This window comes from Peromyscus leucopus, chromosome 12, assembly GCF_004664715.2.
Source record: "Peromyscus leucopus breed LL Stock chromosome 12, UCI_PerLeu_2.1, whole genome shotgun sequence".
Classification (NCBI taxonomy): Eukaryota; Metazoa; Chordata; class Mammalia; order Rodentia; family Cricetidae; genus Peromyscus; species Peromyscus leucopus.
This window is the reverse complement of record NC_051073.1, coordinates 628,084-647,546: the sequence shown is the minus strand read 5'-3', so window position 1 is coordinate 647,546 and position 19,463 is coordinate 628,084.

Genomic DNA, 19,463 nt, shown 5'->3' with positions numbered 1-19,463 from the left:
GGAAGCTGTAGCACGAATCCTAATTGGTCTTAATAAAAACCTGGAGCCAGATATTATGGTAAATGCAGAAAGATCAAAGAGACAAAGGAACAAGCCATAGCCACCTCTCATCTCACCAACTCCTCAGCTGAAAGGACTGAGCTCCTGTCTCCTTCTGCGTTATATTCCTAACTCTGCCTAGCCACATCACTTCCTGTCAACCTCCCTAGTGCTGGGATTAAAGGCTTGTGTGGCTCCCATGTACTGAGATCAAGGGCATGAGATCCGAAGTGCTGGGTTTCAAGGTTTGTGCCAGCACTCCCTGGCCTCTATGGCTAACTAGTATCTGGCTCTGCCCTCTGAACTTCAGGCAAACTTTGTTAGAGCATACACATCATCACCACAGGAAGCCCCAGTGTCTTGTTAGCTAATCATACAAGCAGCCTAGGTGTCTTAATGAAGACCTCACATGGACAAAGAGAGCAGTCTGAAGAAGGCTTTTATTGGGCCTAATGTTGCAGGTGTGCAGTACACAAGAAAGGGTTTCCTGCCTGACATAAAATTAGTGCCAGGCAAGCTGCTTACATAGCTAGAAAGGAGGTGAGGGATACCCTTCTCAATTTGAAATACCTGCTCATCACTGCGCTACTCCAAGTTCCATCAACTGCTGGCCTTTCATGAAGACCAAATATGGACCCCCCAATAAGGGCCAATTAGATTTTGCATTGCACCAACAACAAACTTTCTGTTGAGTCACTGGGGAGGTGCTCCTCCTGACTTGAGTTAGAATAGCTGCAGGGGAAGCAGTGCCATCTAGAGTTCACCAAAGGTTGTCTTTTCTGCAGTGCTCATGACTGAAGGAAGATCTCCTGGGGTAGAAGCTGGGGCCTCAGCAACAGAGGCTACAAAGCTCTTGGTAACTGGAGTGCAGTTTCCTTAAGATATCTGTGAGGTATTCAATGCAACCAAGCTGACATGATGACATTGTGGACTGCTTCCAAAAGAGGCATCTCCCCTCTAAGAAGCAGCTTTTACAGAAAAAGGATCTGTCTGCTGTTCATCAAAAAGTTATCTTGCCAAGAGATGCAGCAGGTAACTGCTCTACCTGCCTATGACCTTGAAGTTCATGCCCCTGGGGCATGGCCTATCAGTACCCTTAAGACCTGAGATGCACACAGACAGCTCTCTGCTCTCCCTTGTGGGTTTGGAGGCGGGACTGACTGGAGGCTGGAACAGCATTCCAGAACCTGTGACAATTCTGTTCTGTACAGTGAGTTTTTCTCCCCTAATAAATTCCTTTGCCCTTTAAGCAGACTCTGTGGATTTCTCACATTATCTACACATCATCCTCAGCCCTGGGACTGACTGCAAAGTGGCAATGGGAGCCCACCCATATCACTCTTGCTGTGCATTCTGAGGAGAGTCATCACACTTTGCTTCATAGGCCTGTGTAGTGTGAATCTTAAAAGGTCTTATTAATAAAAAACAAACCTGAAGCCAGGTATTGGGGTGAACGCTGGAAGATCAGAGAAGCAGAGCAAACCACAGCCTCACCTCACCTTGCCAGTTCCTTAGCTGGTCCTGTTTCCTCAGACTGTAAGCCTCTGAGTCCTCATCCAGATTTAATCTCAGCTGAACTGCTCCAAAAGTCTAAAAGCTTAACCAGCTCTAGTTCCTGGTTTTCATGCCTTATATACCTGTCTGCTTTCTGCCATTACTTCTTGGGATTAAAGGCTCTTGCTGCCATGCCTGGCTGTTTCCAGTGTGACTTGAAACTCATGGATCTCTGCCTCCAGAATGCTAGGATTAAAGGCATGTGCTACCACTGTCTAACCTCTATGTTTAATATTGTGGCTGTTCTGTCTCTGACCCCAGATAAGTTTATTAGAATGCACAATATTTTGGGGGAACACAATATCACCACAGGCCTGAACTCTCCTCAGAGGCCCTGCCATGCTGTCTTTCTGTGGCATTCATATCTACTCTAACAAATGCCTTATCCAAAAAGATGATCTGCTTCAGTGTCTCTCTTGAACCCTAAATCTGAAGTTTTTCTTCTAATAATTTGAAAAAAAAATAATACAAGTCTGCCTGATTTGTTGTGGTTTGAAATGAGAATATGTCCCTCATAGTCTCTGGTATTTGAATACTCAGTCACCATTTGGTTGTACTGTTTGTGCAGGCTTAAAAGGTATGGCCTTGTTGGAGGAAGTATGTCATTGAGGACAGGATTTGAGAGTTTAAAGACTCGTAACCATTTTAAATTCATTCTCTCTGCTTCCCGTTTGTGGTTTGAGATGTGAGCCTCTCATCTTGCCATGCCTTCCAGCTGTCATAGCTTTCCCCATCATGATGGTGATGTGCTATCATTCTTCTGGAATTGTAAACTCAAATAAACCCCTTCTTCTTTAAGTTGCATTGGTCATGATACTTTATTACAGCAATAGAAAAATAACTAATGTACCTGTCCATGTGTGGAGGAGCCTGTGAATCTGGGACAATGTTCTGGTGTGAACATCTCACCTCATGGAATCTGTCTGCTGTGCTGATCCCCATGAACTGTTCCTTCCAGCTAGTTGTAGCCCCTCAACACATAGGAACTGGGCCACTGCCCCAAAGGAAATCTTTGCTGTGTGTAAAATGTCACCACTTCCCAGCTCACACACGACAGTGGCCATCCCAATCTCTGAGTCTCAGTTTCCTCTGTTGCTTCAAACTCAGTAATTCCCCCCATACACTTTATACTGAAAATGGGATTAAATGGGACATTGAGTTATTCTCAACCCCTAAGAGGCACCCTGTATGGTTCCCCACACTTACATTATCACCCAAAGAACATTCTGCCAGGAGATACAAAGCACCAAATCACACCAAACATCATCTTACTAGTCCAAAGTATCCAACAGTCTATCCTCAACACTCCAACAGCAAAACAGAACTATGACCCACCCAGCACACCAGCTTCAGTCCTCCCCTATCCATCTGTAGAGCCTTGAAGGACACTGCACAAGCTCTTGCCTAAGGAGATCAGCTCAATTACAGAAGCCATGGGTCCCTTGAAGTCTGCACACAGGAGCCTCCTCAGCTCTAAAGATCTGATCTGTTGGGAGTTTTCTCAAGCTTCATGGCTTAAGATCATGTTGTTAAGAAATATCTCTATATGGGAAAGATGAGGTGGGGCCACTAGAGGGAGACAAGGATGCTCCCAGGTGTGGAGGGTAATCCTGCCTGGAAGCTGACACCTGTCCCTCCCCCGAATGAGATTTCCCTAGACCTCTAGATAATTCTGTAAAAGAAACCTTGCCTTCACTAGGCCCCTCTATATGACCCTGCCCTTGCATGGTGGCTCTGTTGTGTCCTGGAGGTGGCCCTCTAGTACGAGGATTGAGTTCTGCATACAGCTCTTCCTATCTCTCACCATAGAGCAGGGTGTTTAAGCAGGGTCTCCTTGAAGCCCCAACCCAGCACTGGATCCTACTGCCAGGCCTTGACTCTTCCTCATGACCATAGCATAGACTGACAACTGGAACTAATTTCTCAAAAACTAAAGTCACTAAATGCAGTACATTGTAGACTAGCTGAAGGGAAATGAACCCCATTGGCATGAAATTCTCAGAGCAGAGTATAACAATCAGGCACAGGTTATATAATCACACAATGCCCAGTATGCTCAAACTAAACAGTGTGTCCCTCACAAGTAACACCTATTCACCCAGAGCTCTGTGTGGCACACAGCAAGCATGGATCTGTGTGCAGATCTGAGCATTCTCATCCAAAGGACCATGGCCCAAAGTCATGGGTTACCATTGCCTGACTCAGGAACTCTCTTCATACAGATGAAGGTCCAGCTACTGCTTTCACAGGATTTGTGTTTGATGAGGCTGAATGTCACTGGAGGACTGATTTGAAATGTGATGAGTGATACAGGAGACCACAGTGATAGCTCCTGGTGTCACAGAGGGATAACCAGATTGTTACCGATAGCCTGGGAATTAGGACTGACCATGGTGGCCTGGGTGACACAGGTACTAGATGTCAGGAGCTATTGTCATGAGCTATTGCAAGCACCAGGACTATGCAGTAGGGATTCAACTGTCATTGAAAAAGGCCGACCCACCAAAGTCAAGTGTTCTGATGGAGGACTTAAACCAAAAATACAAGGCAAATTGGCATTATTGCCTTTTGAATGATTTGGCTGTTTCCGCTGTAGATTTCTTGGGTGAAACCATAATAAACTCTCTATTCTTTGAGTGGGACCCTCCCAAAAAAGATCCAGCAATGTATAGATTACTGGGCACAATTTCTCCCACATACTGGAACCCCCAACCCCCACCCTCACACACACTCCATGAAACCTCCGGTGAGAGAATTTAGTCATGTAGTCAATAATCTCTGTTCCCACAGCCTAATCTGCACTCTGTTCTCTGAGACAAACATTAGAAGCCAGTTCCCTGAAATTACCTCCCATTTGGCAGGACATGTGGTCAGGAAAGGAGTCTTTCAAATAGATCATATTAGGGACCTTCAGAGATAAAGGGAAGTCCAAGCCCATTTGATTCCGGTACCTTCTGATTACTGAGAGTGAGTACTCTTAAGTTTCCTGCAGCTGACTTGGGAATGTGCTAACCTCAGCTGACCCCCCAGTTCTACCCTAAAAGCTATTAATCCCCCTTGTTCTAACCACTTATGTGATAGTTGTAAATTGTTACACATTTATTTATCACTAACCCCTAGTTTAGTTAAGCACACCTAGGAATATAGCATGACGCAGGAACTCCCTTAGAATTGAGAAGTCTATTAAGTCAGCATTTCTGCCTTTTAGCATTGCCCAGGCACCCTTCCAGCCACAACCCCCCAGGACCATGAAAATGCTGTCAATATCACTTGGGATAATTCCCATCTTCTTCTTGTCCCTGAGGGGGAAAAAAAAAAATACTGGCTTTGTAATTTTGCGATTACCAGAGAACTGCCTTTTGTGTGTGTGTATAAACTTTCGTGTGTGTATATAAACTTTCGTGTGTGTATATAAACTAAGAAAAAAACTTTGCAACACAAGAGAGAAGAATAAAGAGACATGCGCAGAAGGATTACGGTGTGAGTTGATTCCATTAGTTGATTCCATTACTTCGCCATTAGTCTTTCCCTCACTTATTGTAGCATCTCCTTTGAACCCTGAGAGGAGGTCCTTAAGGCTGGCCCTTAAAGGCCTCCATTAACTAGAGCCTTCATTAGTCCCACTGAACTTCAGTGTTTGTCTGTAGATGATACAAAAGGGGAGGGGAGTGCTATTTGTGCTGGTACCACCAGAGGACAACCTCAGCAAACCAGCTTGAAGTTCATAACTGGCTTATTTTTTATGCTAGAATCAGAAAAGGTCTCATTCCCTGAAATGAAACCAGTGTTCTTTTTTTTTTCTCTTTTTATTTTATTTTATTTTTCTTTCTTTTTAATTTTTTCTTGTTCTTTTTCTTTCTTTCTTCTTCTTCTCCTTCTCCTTCTTGTTCTTCTCCTTGTTCTCCTTGTTCTTCTCCTTGTTCTTCTTCTTGTTCTTCTCCTTGTTCTTCTTCTTGTTCTTCTCCTTGTTCTTCTTCTTGTTCTTCTCCTTGTTCTCCTTGTTCTTCTCCTTGTTCTTCTTCTTGTTCTTCTCCTTGTTCTTCTCCTTGTTCTTCTCCTTGTTGTTGTTGTTGTTGTTGTTGTTGTTGTTGTTCTTCTTCTTCTTCTTCTTCTTCTTCTTCTTCTTCTTCTTCTTCTTCTTCTTCTTCTTCTTCTTCTTCTTCTTCTTCTTCTTCTTCTTCTTCTTCGTCTTCTTCTTCTTCTTCGTCTTCTTCAATAAAACCCCGTCCCCAACGTAACACATATCCTGGTTTCCATTCAGAACCAGTGCTTTTAAAGCAGAGAATTCTAGCATCTGTCAGAGAATAACTGGCTCCAAAGCAAAGGGAAGCTGAAAATCCAGAAAGGCCATTTCATGTCCCTGCAAGCAAACACAGAAGACAGAACACTGACACAGTAGCTGAGTGGCTAACCTCAGGTTAACTTCGGTGACTGTCACTTTGAAAGCCGAAGGGTGAGCAGGCTTCATCACATGACCTGAAGATGGGGGGCAGAACTCCATCTGTGCTGATGATCTTACAGATGACTGACTGATAAAATCTTCACTGTCATGGACAGTGGAACCATTGCAGATTGAAAGGCAAAATTATCTTGGATCAACTTTAGCTCCCTGAAAAGTATCATGTCTGACCTAACAGTCTTGTTGTGACTGTAGGGTAAAACTTTTTGGAATGAATTAACTCATAGGACCACTAATGTCTACCTATGCAAAAACTAAGAAAGTCTTCAGACCTGTAGCAGAGATCCCCTCCATCTTGCTCTAAGCTGCCTTTGTCAAAGTTCATGACTGCTCAGTGACTATAAAAGTCCCTATAAGCACATCCACAGTGGAACACATCAGCTAAGACACTCCTGGTCCATTTTCCTGGACCATGGTCACTCACATTTGGCTTAGGAGAAACTCTCTTCTGTTCCCTTTGGAGTAAGAGCTAGATTTTGCATCAGCCTTTGCAATAAACCCAGAAGGTTGGTTATTAAGTAGGGGCTCAGTAAATCTTCCACAGAGGGACTGGAGCTGGGGATACAATTTAGAAGTCACATGCATGTCCTGAATATGGGACCTCACCAGCATCTCAAAGCTTTCAAGAGATGATTTCTGATTCCCAGGCCAGCAGGTCAGCTTGACAAGGCCAATGTTTAAGGAAGAGCTGACCTCCCCATTCTTCCTTCTTACCAAACACAGAGATTTCGTGTTTGTTTTGTTCTCTTGCTGGGTCACAGGCTTTCCACACTCTGAAGCAGTCCCAAGAGGTCCTGTCTGGGTTCTAGGAATGGGATATATTGCAGAATATTTGTTTAACTATGCAAAGCTGTGTTGCATTTGTTTAATTATGTAAAGATGTGTTGCCATGTTACCTTGTCTGCCTAAGGTACCTGACTGGTCTAATAAAAATCTGAATGGCCAATAATGAGGGAGGGGGTATAGGTGGGCAGGGAAAGTAAGTAGGAAGAGGAATTTAGGCTTGGGGAAGAAAGAAAAGAGATGCCAGGGAAACACCATTGAGACACCAGGGAGATGCAAGGGGCCATCCAGCCAGACACAGAGGAAGCAGCAAAGTAGGACATACAGAATGAAAGAAAGGTAAAAGGCTCCAAGGCAAAATATAGATGAATAGAAACAGGTTTGATTAAGTTAAAAGAGCTAGAGGGACAAGCCTTAGGTAAGGCCAAGTATTCATAATTAACAAGTCTGTGTCTATTGGGGAGCTGGTTTGCATCCCCCCACAAAAAAAAAGTCCAACTACAAGGGTCTGCTCCTCCTGCTGGGCCCAAGGGCTCGCCATGGCTCCTAGTCACAGGGAAGCCGGACAGAGCTGGAAGCTCCAAGGAGCCTTGCTGTAAGAGTGTGTCCCCACTGGGAAAATTCAGCATCTTAGTGCTGGTTTCTCAAATTAAGAGCAGTGGAGGAAGTCTACCTGGATGCTGGTATCTGAGTCTCTTTGTGTGGTCCTGTGGCAGCTGCCCAGGTAACCCTGTTGCTAAGAATGAGCCTCCTAGATGTTCCTCTTTGTGGGTCCATATGAAATAGCTCTTGATCTGAAACCCCTCTTTGTTCCCTGCTCGAAAGGTTTGTATATGACAGGGGAGCACCTAATTCCAAGTTCAGAATCTTCCATCTTTGCAGGGTGAGGTAGAGTTGGTGTGCTCTCAACTCTGCTCCCCTGGTTCTGGATCTTTCCTGGATGAAAGGCTTATAATTAAAACTCTGCACACAGGCAATCTTTATTTGATACAATATTCTTTTGTAAAAACAGTGGGAGAGAGAACTTGGTGGGTTGGAGGCGAGGGGCCCCACAGTGGGTGAGAAAGAGACATGCCTTGCTGACACAGCGGGCAGCATTCACAGTGGGTTGGAGCCACTGGGAAAGACACACCACACAACTCACGTGGAAAGTTTTACTAAGGGAAGGGAGAGGGAGAGGGGAAGAGAGAAAGCAGGTGGGGGCTGAGAAGAGAAGGAGAAGAGAAAGAGAAGGGGAAAGAGAGGAAGAGAGGAGGGGAAGAGCAACCTCGTGGGGAGAGGAAGGAAGAGAGGAAAGGAGTGGGAAAGAGAAGAGAGAGACAGACAGAGAGAGAGTGCAGGTGCAGACACGAGTTTGTGGAAATAGAAAGAGAAGGGAGAGGCACTTTACACACGATGATGTTGTCAGGATGCTGGGCAGGCCAGGGTATTGCCCACTTATTGGCTGGGTCCCCAAGGGGCAGGTCTTATTGCAAACACATACTATATAATTGTGATTCAGCTCTTGTTTAGAATATACTGTGTGTGTAACTTAAATTCATCTCTTGTTTAGGAAAATAGATGTTTTTAAATAGCAACCATGTGGCCCTTCTCCATTTTGGCTGACATCATCAAGATGAAGGCAAGCACATGACTGACAGCCATCTTTACTAAAGTTAAAGAGTGTATGTTTTAGGAGTTTACCATCTTAAGGTGGCCATGTTGCTGGAGTCCAGCTCCAACAGGGTTCAGGTCCCAAAGAGGAGGTGTGAAGTGGGTAAAGGGAAGGAGACGGATGCAATCTGAGAGTGACAGGATGGCTGCACCTTTAATGAAAAAAAAAAAAAAGGCTATACTTTTATACTCTATAATTTCACAAAGAATTAGAGGGGGGCTTGTGAACTGGGGTGGGGTGTTTGAGCATGGATTGAGGAAGCTAGGATTGACCTTGACAAGTTATTAGGCACCAAGGTCATATGTTCATGGAAGGGCCACAAGTTCCTCTTGCCAGAGATAAGGAGAATGACTTCCTTTGTAGTAAGCAGGAACTTTTCTTCGAGCCCCTGAGGAAATGGGAGCTTTTGTTCTCTTGTGATACCTCAGTAAAACCCCCCACTCTATCCCCTACAGACAAAGAGAAGCTTAAAACAGGATTCCTAAGTGTAGATAAGAACTTAGACCCCTTTTCCCCAGGTGGCTGTATCTGCTACAGGGACTTTGGAAAACACAGTCAGTATATTCGACCAAAAGACTAAAAAGGGAGGCGGGTTAAAATAAATTATATGGTCTGTGCCTTTAAGAACTAGCCTCACAAAGAAAGGGGAGTGCTCCTTCCAACCTCCCTGCTGTGAGTGAGAGATTTGGAAGAGCCTCCCTGGAGGCTTGTAAACTTAGAAAACACCTTACTTTTGCATTCTGTACCTCCAGTGGCGGCTTTGGGGACTGTGATCTAGGCACAACAAGACCCTCACTCTATTGTCTCAAAAAGGGGGCCCTAGACAAAGATATCTCAATATAGATAGACCCAGGCCAGTTTCAAGTCCCCAGAAATGATGGCGCCAGCCCCAGGAACAAAAGAACAGAGTCAGGATGTCTGATGGTAACTAATTAACCGAGAGATGCCCCTCTCCGGAGATAACATGACCAGACCCCAGGAGAGGAGTTGTAAAACTCCTGACAGGGCAAACAGATAAGCTAGAATAAGATAAAGTCCAGGCCCGGGAAAAACTGGACCAATCAAGGATGGATCCGCACTAACTCCCTCCCCTCTAAGAAATTTTATGGGTTTTGCCTATAAAAACTAACTTCCCCAAGAAAGAGTAACTCTTCTCTGCCTCACTTGAGATGGCTTGAGTTGAGTTCCCTGTCATGACTTGTAACAGATAAACCGTGCTTTTGCATTCTGGTATGCTTGTCCTTGGTGGTCTCTCTGGGGGTTAAGATCTGGGCACAACACTCTGAGCTTGGGAAAAGGACTTTCTTGGGGGACCAGACTCTCCATTATAGAATATTTCAGCTTTTTGTATGGCTTAGTTTACCCAAATAGCTAAAGCTTAAAGCGAGCAAAGATAAATCTAGACAAATAGTACTGTGAACCTGAGTAGACCTTAGGAATTTATGAATCTTGATTATCAAATATCACGCATATGTTACTTATCTAAATTTTCTAGCAACTTGGTGTTAACTTGTGTGGGAGTAGGCAAAGTTATCTTGCTATATGGTTGCACAGTGGTGGGGATTTTTTTTCCCAAAGAATTGCTTTATTTAAAGAGGTTGCTGTTTTATACATTTTCATCCTTCAAGTCCCATACAAAATTTCCCAAAGGGAAAGACATAAAGGAACTCTCATAACGCATAGTAAGAATCATTAAAACTGAAAGTAAAAGGTGCTGGAGAAGTGTGATCTACAAAGTATGTATGTCTAACTACCCATGTCTTTCATAACTGTTGAATACCAAGCTGCTAAAATTTTTGGATAAATAACATATGTTTGATAGATAATATATATTTGATAATCAAGATTTGTAAACCCCAAAGGTCTATTCGGGTTCACAATAATATTTGTCTAGCTTATAATGATACACCATAAAAGGATCAGTAAAGTTGTCAGCCTCTCTATGGACTATACCTATGATTAAAAGTTTTATTTTAATGCTAGAAGAGCTTCAGTTAAAAAATTGTTACTATTTAAAGGATAAACCTAACAGGGATGGAAAATGGAATGTAAAGTCCTATTCTTATAAAACCTACTAACTTACTATAAACTGTTAAGGATAACAAAGACATGAAAATTAATTATCAGTCATCTTATAAATGATGAAATTCTTCAATGTGTTCAGAACCATACTTGTAGTCATTCCAAGTGCTAATGTAATTAATTTCAGGAATAAGCCTCATTTAGCCTCCTGTACATGTTTCCAAAATTAAGCCCCAAACATATAACTAGAAACAAGCAGTTTGTCTAGTTTATATGTACTTAATAGATAATGGTCCTCAAATGCCTCAGAGATCTGGTGAACATGGCATTTAAAATATTTAATAAAAAGTCCTTTCATGATAGAGAAAATGCTAGCTCCTGAAAGCACCACTAATCTCCTCCAAAGAAGATGATAGGCCACATAAGAACTCCACCTGGATGTTTTTTTAATTTAATTTTTTTTTCATTTTACATACCAACCATAGTTCCCTTGTGACATAAATTACTGAATAGTCTTATTAATAAAAAAAAAAACAGAGCCAGATATTGGGGTGAAAGCCAAAAGATCAGAGAAACAGAAAAAGTCATCCACATTCTTACCTCTATGAAATCCTCAGCCCCAAGAGAGAGACTTCCTGTTTACTCACACCTTATATACTTTGCTGCACCCTGCCGTCTTCCTTCCTTCCTAGTGCTGGGATTAAAGGCATGTGTCACCATGCCTGGCTCTGTTCCCAGTGTGGCCTTGAACCCACAGAGATCCAGATGGATCTCTGCCTCCTGAATGCTAGGATTAAAGGCATGTACTACCATTGCCTGATCTCTATGTCTAATTTAGTGGCTGGATTTGTCCTCTGATCTCCAGGTAAGCTTTATTGGGGTACACAATATATCACCACACCCCCTACCCTTCTCTTGCTCTCTCCTACCTTCCTTCCACCCACCCCCATCTACTTCTCAGAAAGGGTAAGGCCTCCCATGAGGAGTCAACAAAGCCTGGAATATCAAGTTAAGGCAGGACCAAGCTCCTCCCCTCGACATCAAGGCTGAGCAAGGTATCCCACCACAGGGAATGGGCTCCAAAAGACAGTTCATGCACCAGGGATAAATCCTGGTCCCACTGCCAGGGGCCCCACAAGCAGACCAAGCCACACAACTGTCACCCACATTCAGAGGGCCTAGTTTGGTTCCATACAAGCTCCCCAGCTGTCAGTTCAGAGTCCGTGAGCTCCCACTAGCTCAGGTCAGCTGTCTCTGTGGGTTTACTCATCATGATCTTGACCCCCTTGCTCATATAATCCCTCTTCCCTCTCTTCAACTGGACTTCTGGACCTTGGCCTAGTGCTTGGCTGTGGATCTCTGTATCTGCTTCCATCAGCCACTGGATAAAGGTTCTATTACAGTAGTCACCAATCTGATTACAGGAGATGGTCAGTTCAGGCACCCTCTCCACTATTGCTAGGAGTCTTAACTGGGGTCATCCTTGTGGATTCCTGGGAATTTCCCTAGCACCAGGATTCTCCCTAACACCATACTGGCTCCCTCTATCAAGATATTGCTTTCATTGCTCTCTCTCTCTCTTATCCCTTCTGTGAATTCAACCATCCTGTTTCCTCATGTTCTCATTCCCCATCTCCCTCCCTTGCCCCTAGTTTACCCAGGAGATCTTATTTATCTATTTCTCCTTCCTAGGGAGATCCATGTATACCCCCCTTAGGGTCCTCCTTGTATCTAGCTTCTCTGGGGCTGTGGGCTGATCTCCAAGATATATAAAGAATTTTAAAAAATAGACATCGAAATACCAAATAATCCAATTTAAAAATGGGGTACAGAGCTAAACAGAGAATTCTGAACAGGTAAATTTCAAATAGCCAAAAAACAATTAAGAAACTGCTCAACATCCTTATCATTAGGGAAATGCAAATCAAAATGACTCTGAGATACCATCTTACACCTGTCAGAATGGCTAAGCTCAAAAAACACGAATGACAGCTTTTGTTGGAGAGGATGTGAAGTAACGGGAGCACTCCTCCACTGCTGGTGGGAGTACAAACTTGTACAGCCACTTTGGTGGTTTGGCTGTTTCTCAGAAAATTGGGAATCAATCTACCTCAAGACCCAGTCATACCACCGTGGGCATATAAAAGGATGCTCAATCATACCACAAGGACACTTGCTCAACTATGTTCATAGCAGCATTATTCATAATAGCCAGAATCTGGAAACAAACTAAATGCCCCTCAACCATAGTATGGATAAAGAAAATGTGGTACATTTACATAGTGGAGTATTATTCAGAGGTTAAAAAAACAACAATGACATCATGAAATTTGCAGGCAAATGGATGGAACTGGAAAAAAAACATCCTGAGTGAGGTAATCCAGACACAGAAGACAAACGCAGTATGTACTCAATCATAAGTGGATATTAGATGTAAGGCAAAAGGTAACCAGGGTACAATCCACACCCCCAGAGTTTTTTGTTTCTTTTATTATGGCAAAGCCAGCCACTGGGTACGAAACTGCCCTTTACCCCACCTGCAGCCAGGACCCTGTCCAAACTGTGGACAAACATGAGCCTGGGGAGTTGATTGCCTCACTTTGTCTACCAGGTTCCTACTTAACAGGAAAGTCTGTCATATCATCTGGGTCTGACAACTGAAGAGTGATACTGCCCTGGGACCTCTGTTCTCAATGACCACAGAGGAACTTGAAGTGATTGTCCAGGTAGCCAGTAAGTCTATCATTTTTTTTATTAAGAAATTTTTGTATTCATTTTACATACCAACCACAGATCACCCTCTCTTCCCTCATCCTACCCCCAGCTTTCCCCCACCAACTCACCCTCCATTCCTTCCTCTGACAAAGTAAGGCCTCCCATGGGGAGTCAGCAGAGCCTGGTACATTCAGCTGAGGCAGGTCCAAGCCCCTACCCCCACATTAAGACTGTGTAAGGTGTCCCACCATAGGTAATAGGCTCCAAAAAGCCAGCTCATGCACCAGGGATGGATCCTGATCCTACTGCCAGGGAGCCTCTGAAACAGATCAAGCTACACAACTGTCTCACATATGCAGAGGGGCTAGTCCAGTCTCATGGAGGCTCCACAGCTTTTGGTCTAAAGTTTATGAGTCCTACTAGCTTGGGTTTGGTTGTCTCTGTAGATTTCCCCATCATGATCTTGATGCCCCTTGCTCATAGAATCCCTCTTCTCTTTCCTTGACTGGACTCCTGGAGCTTGGCCTGGTGCTTGGCTGTGGATTTCTGCATCTGCTTCCATCAGTTACTGGAGAAAGGCTCTATGGTGACAGGGTATTCACCGATCTGATTACTGGAATAAGTGCTAGTTCAGGCACCTTCTCCACTTTTGGTAGTAGTCTAAACTAGGGTCATCCTTGTGGATTCCTGGGAACTTCCCTAGAACCTGGATTCTCCCTATCACCATGATGTCTCCCTCTATCATGGAATCTTTTTCATTGCTCTCCCACTCTGTTTCTGTTCGAGTTCAACCATCCTGTTCCCTTATGTTCTCATCCTCCATGCTCTACCCTTGACTGCCCCCTTCACCTCGAGTTTACTCATGGAGATCAGATCTATTTCTCCTTCTCAGAGTGACTCGTGTGTCCCTTTTAGGGTCACAATTGTTATCTAGCTTTGCTGGAGCTGTGGGTTATAGTCTGGTTATCCTTTGCTTTACATCTAACATCCATTTATGCATGGTTACAACTATGTTTGTCCTTCTGAGTCTGGGTTAGCTTACTCAGGATGATATTTTCTAGTTCCATCAATTTGCCTACAAATTTCATGATGACATCGTTTTTTGTTGCTGAGTAGTACTCCATTGTGTATATGTACCACATTTTCTTATCCATTCTTCAACTGGGGGGGCATCTAGGTTGTTTCCAGATTCTGGCTATTATGAATAATGCTGCTATGAACATAGTTGAGCAAGTGTCCTTGTGGTATGGTTGGCATTCCTTGGGTATATGCACAAGAGTAGTGTAGCTGACTCTTGAGGTAGATTGATTCCCAACTTTCTGAGAAACCACCATACTGATTTCCAAAGTGGTTGTACAAGTTTGTACTCCCACCAACAGTGGAGGAGTGTTCCCCTTGCTCCACATCTTCTCCAACGGAAGCTGTCATCAGTGTTTTTGATCTTAGACATTGTAACAGGTGTAAGATGGTATCTCAGAGTCATTTTGATTTGCATTTCCCTGATGACAAAGGATGTTGAGCAATTCCTTAAATGTCTTTCAGCCATTTGAGAGTCTTCTGTTGAGAATTCTCTATTTAGGTGTGTACCCCCACCCCTTTTTTTAAATTGGACTATTTGGTATTTTGATGTCTAGTTTTTTAAATTATTTATATAGTTTGGAGATCAGCCCTCTGTCAGATGTGGGGTTGGTGAAGATCATTCCCATTCTGTAGGCTGTCATTTTTGTCTTATTTCCATGTCCTTTGTCTTACAGAAGCTCCTCAGTTTCAAGAGGTCCCATTTATTTATTTTATTTTTTTTTAATTCTTTTTTTTTAAATTTATTTATTTATTATGTATACAGTGTTCTGTCTACATGTATGCCTGCTGGCCAGGAGAGGGCGCCAGATCTCATTACAGATGGCTGTGAGCCACCATGTGGTTGCTGGAAATTGAACTCAGGACCTTTGGAAGAACAGCCAGTGCCCTTAACCAGTGAGCCATCTCTCCAGCCCAAGAGGTCCCATTTATTAATTGTTGCTCTCAGTGTCTGTGCTATTGGTGTTATATTTAGGAAGTAGTCTCCTGTGCCAATGCGTTCAAGGCTACTTCCTACTTTCTCTTCTATCAGGTTCAGTGTAACTGGATTTATATTGAGGTCTTTGATCCATTTGGACTTGAGTTTTGTACATGGCTATAGATATGGATCTATTTGCAATCTTCCACATGTTGGCATCCAGTTATGCCAGCACCATTTGTTGAAGATGCTTTCTTTGTTCCATTGGACAGTCTGGGCTTCTTTGTCAAACATCAGGTGTTCATAGGTATGTGGATTAATGTCAGGGTCTTTAATTTCATTTCATTGGTCCACATGTGTGTTTTTATGCCAATAATAAGCTGTTTTTATTACTATAGTAGAGCTTGATGTCAGGGACGGTGATGCCTCTGGAAGTTGCTTTATTGTACAGGATTGTTTTAGCTATCCTGGGTTTTTTGTTGTTGTTGTATTTTTCATATGAAGTTGAGTATTGTTCTTTCCAGGTGTGTGAAGAATTGTGTTGGGATTTTGATGGGGGTTGCACTGCATCTGTAGATTTTTTTTTTTTTTTTTTTTGGTAAGCTTTCCATTTTTACTGTGTTAATCCTACCTATCCATGAGCATTGGAGATTTTTTTCCATTTTCTGATATCTTCTTCAAATTCTTTCTTGAGAGACTTAAAGTTCTTTTCATACAGGTCTTTCACTTGCTTAGTCAGAGTTACCCCAAAGGTATTTTATATTATTTATAGCTATTGTAAAGGGTGATATTTCTCTGATTTCTTTTTTGGCCCATTTATCATTTGTATATAGGAGCACTACTGGTGTTTTTGAGTTAATATTGTATCCTGCCACACTACTGAAGGTGTTTATCAGTTGTAGGAGTTCCCTGATAGCATTTTTGGGGTCACTTATGTATACTATCATATCATCTGCTAATAGCGAAAGTATGACTTCTTCCTTTCCAATTTGTATCCCTTTGATCTCCTTTTATTGTCTTATTGCTCTAGCTAGAACTTCAAGTACTATATTGAAAAGAAAGGGAGAGAGTGGACAGAATTGTCTTGTTCCTGATTTTAGTGAACTCACTTTGAGTTTTTCTCCATTTAATTTGATGTAGGCTGTTAGCTTGCTGTAAAGTGTCTTTATTATGTTTAGGTATGTTTCTTGTATTCCTGATGTCTCCAAGATCTTTATCATGAAGGGGTATTGGATTTTGTCAAAGGCTTTTTCAGCATCTAGTGAGATGTGGATTTTTTCTTTCAGTTTGTTTAAATGGTGGATTACATTGACAGATTTTTATATGTTGAATCATCCTTGCATTTCTGGGATGAAGCCTACTTGGTCATGGTGGATAATTTTGTACATGTAACCAACCATCTTATTAAGTAAAAAACACAAAGCCAATACAGAGATGAAAGCCAAGAGGTCAGAGCAATAGCTAAGAGCTAAAAACCTTACCCTTCACTGTTGGGGTGGTCCTACCTCTCTGAAAGAGACCTACTTCTTGTGTGTCTGTCTTTTTATAGTGTTTCTGTTCTGCCCTCTCATTGGTTGTAAACCCAACCACATGACCTCCTAGTCACTGCCTGTCTGTACAGACCTCCAGGTCTTCTATGGTTGGTATTGAGATTAAAGGCGTGTGTCTCATGCTGGCTGTATCCTTGAACACAGAGAGATCTACCTAGCTCTGCCTACCAAGTGCTGGGATTAAAGGGATGCACCATCACCGCCCAGTTTCTGCTATGGTTTGCTAATAGCTCTAACCCCCAGGCAACTTTATTTATTAACATACAAATCACATTTTAGTACAAATAAAATATCACCATATAATTTTTTGATGCATTCTTGGATTCAATTTGCCAGTATTTTATTGAGTATTTTTGCATCAATGTTCATGAGGGAGATTGGTCTGTAATTCTCTTTCTTTGTTTCATATTTGTGTGGTTAGGGTATCAGGGTAATGGTAGCCTCATAAAAGGAGTTTGGTAATGTTCCTTCTGTTTCTATTGTGTGGAACAATTTGAAGAGTATTGGTATTAGTTTTTCTTTGAAGTTCTGGTAGAATTCTGCACTGAAACCATCTGGTCCTGGAAGTTTTTTGGTTGAGAGACTTTTAATGACTGTTTCTATTTCTTTGGGGGTTATAGGTCTATTTAAATTGTTTTTTCTGGTCTTGGTTTAATTTTGGTATGTGATACCTATCCAGAAAATTGTCCATTCCTTTTAGATTTTTTCCAATTTTGTGTAGTACAGGTTTTTGAATGATTCTCTGGATTTCCTCATTGTCTGTTATTATGTTCCCCTCTTTGTTTCTCATTTTGTTAGTTTGGTTATTCTCTGTCTGCCTTTTTGTTAGTTTGATAAGGGTTTGTCTATATTGTTGATTTTCTCAAATAACCAACTCTTTGTTTTATTGATTCTTTGTATTGTTCTCTTTGTTTCTATTTTATTGATTTCAGTCCTCAATTTGATTATTTCCTAGCATCTATTCCTCCTGGGTGAGTTTGCTTCTTTTTGTTCTAGAGCTTTCAGGTGTGCTGTTAAGTCACTAGTGTGAGATTTCTCCAACTTCTTTATGTAGACATTTACTGCTATGAACTTTCCTCTTAGTACTAGTTTCATAGTGTCGCATAAGTTTAGGTATGTTATACATTCATTTTCATTGAATTCTAGGAAGTCTTTAAGTTCTTTCTTTATTTCTTCCTTGACCCATTGGTGATTCAATTCAGCATTACTCATTTTACATGAGTTTGTAGGCTTTCTGTAATTTTTGTTGTTGTTGAAATCTAACTTTAAGCCATGGTGAACTGACAAAATACAGGAGGCTATTCCATTTTTTTTTTTTTTATCTGATGAGATTTGCTTTGTAACTGAGTATGTGGTCCATTTTTAGGGAAGGTTTCATGAAGTGCTGTGAAGAAGGTATATTCTTTTGTGTTGGGTGGAATGTTCTGTAGAAATTATTAAGTCCATTTGAGTCATAACATCTGTTAGATCCCTTATTTCTCTGTTAAGTTTCTGTCTGACAGATCTGTCCATCAGTGAGAGTGGGGTGTTCAAGTCTCCCACTACTTGTGTGTGGGGTTTGATGTGTGATTTAAACTTTAGTAATGTTTCTTTTACATATGTGGGTGCCCTTGTATTTGGGGTATAAATATTCAGAACTGAGATTTCATTTTGATGGATTTTTTTCCTGTGATGAATATGTAATGTCCATCCCAATCTCTTTTTTTGATTTTTAGTTTGAAGTCAGTTTTGTTAGATATTAAGATAGCTACCCCAGTTTGCTTCTTATGCTCATTTGACAGAAAGGTTTTTGCCTGCCTTTTTCCTCTGAGGTAGTGTCTGTCTTTGAAGTTGGGGTATATTTCTTGTATGCAGCCTAAGGATGGATCCTGTTTTCATATCCATTCTGTTAGCCTGTGTCTTTTTATAGGTGAATTGAGTCCATTGATATTAAGGGATATTAATGACCAGCGATTGTTAATTTCTGTTATCTTTTGGTGGTAGTGTGTGTGTATTTCCCTTCTTAGGGATTTACTAATGTGGGGTTATCTATTGCCTGTGTTTTTGTGGGTACATCTGACTTCCTTAGGTTGGAGTTTTCCTTCTAGTGCTTTCTGTAGGGCTGGGTTTGTGGATATGTATTGTTTAAATCTTGTGCACTCTGTGTATGGTGATTGAAAGTTTTCCTGGGTATAGTAGTCTGGGCTGGCATCTGTAGTCTCCTAGTCTTTATATTACATCTGTCCAGGATCTTCTGGCTTTCAGAGTCTCCATTGAGAAGTTGGGTGTTATTCCTATGGGTCTGCCTTTATAAGTCACTTGGCTATAGGTATAATTAAAAAGTAAATTCCACGTAGTTTATCTAGCAATTAAAACATCATTTGTGATGTTTTATGGTGTTGACCCTGGGTCCAAAGCCTGCGCTTGAAACAAAAAACGAAGTTTTAACCATCTTTTACCTATTTGTTCAGCTTTATTTGAGCTCTCTTCATAGAATTTTTCTCATGTTTCAGACTTAAAAATTACAGTTGTAATTATGAGAATAATAAACTTTAAGAAATAAAAAGTGTACTATAAAAAAAAGAGGTTTATTTCAGGGGTAACTTACAGCAAATAAGGGGTCGATTATAAGATCCAGGAGAGATGAAGTACAGTCCAGCTTAGTTCTCTGGGGAACTCTGACTTGGTCTGCAAATCTAGCCTCCAGGACCA